A 964-nucleotide genomic window follows, 5' to 3' on the forward strand; every position below is an offset into this window, starting at 1 on the left:
AGAATATTGTCAAATATAAATGATTAGGAGGACTTTTTTCCTTAATTCACCTATTATATTTCATTTTTTAATATTTTTTATTATACTGTAAGTTCTAGGGAACATGTGCACAATGTGTAGGTTTCTTACATATGTACACATGTGCCATGCTGGTGTGCTGCACCCATTAGCTCGTCATTTACATTAGGTATATCTCCTAATACTATCCCTCCCCTCTCTCCCTACCCCACAACAAAAAAATAAGGAATGCTAGGCCGGGCGCGGTGGCTCAAGCCTGTAATCCCAGCACTTTGGGAGGCCGAGACGGGCGGATCATGAGGTCAGGAGATCGAGACTATCCTGGCTAACACGGTGAAACCCCGTCTCTACTAAAAAATACAAAAAATTAGCCGAGCGAGGTGGCGGGCGCCTGTAGTCCCAGCTACTCGGGGGGCTGAGGCAGGAGAATGGCTGTAAACTCGGGAGGCGGAGCTTACAGTGAGCCGAGATCCGGCCACTGCACTCCAGCTTGGGCGGCAGAGTGAGACTCCGTCTCAAAAAAAAAAAAAAAAAAAAAAAAAAAATAAGGAATGCTTCACGACTCTGTGTGTCATCCTTGCTCAGGGGTCACGCTAATCTCTGTATCATTCTAATTTTAGCATATGTGCTGCCGAAGCAAGCACTATATTTCATTTTTAATTGACTTTTTCTTATTTCATTAGTCGTCAACAAATCTTTACAACAGTAGAAACATATTAAAAGTGGCTTTGATTCTTAATTTAATGACTTCACTTACCATAAGAAAACTGTTGACACACCTGGGACCTAGAGAATACACTGACTGTGATTGTTTACCATTTAGTTTTCTTTACAGTTTCTGTTCAAAGTAATCATGAATATTGAGATGAATGTGTCTTGAGTTTTCAACATGTTCAGGACATAGTTCATCTCTATTCCTGAACTTGAATTTACTCTCCTTTCAGAT

The 964-nt window shown here is 40.8% G+C and overlaps 1 non-coding gene across 1 annotated transcript; it reads right to left on the minus strand.

Annotated features, from left to right (window-relative positions):
* Positions 1–558: 558 nt before the first annotated feature.
* LOC112427483 (U6 spliceosomal RNA) lies at positions 559–662 on the minus strand. Its single transcript, XR_003019076.2, has one exon. It is a non-coding gene; the product is annotated as a U6 spliceosomal RNA (small nuclear RNA).
* Between the last annotated feature and the right edge of the window lie 302 nt (positions 663–964).

This window comes from Macaca nemestrina, chromosome 3, assembly GCF_043159975.1.
Source record: "Macaca nemestrina isolate mMacNem1 chromosome 3, mMacNem.hap1, whole genome shotgun sequence".
In the NCBI taxonomy this organism is placed as follows: domain Eukaryota; kingdom Metazoa; phylum Chordata; class Mammalia; order Primates; family Cercopithecidae; genus Macaca; species Macaca nemestrina.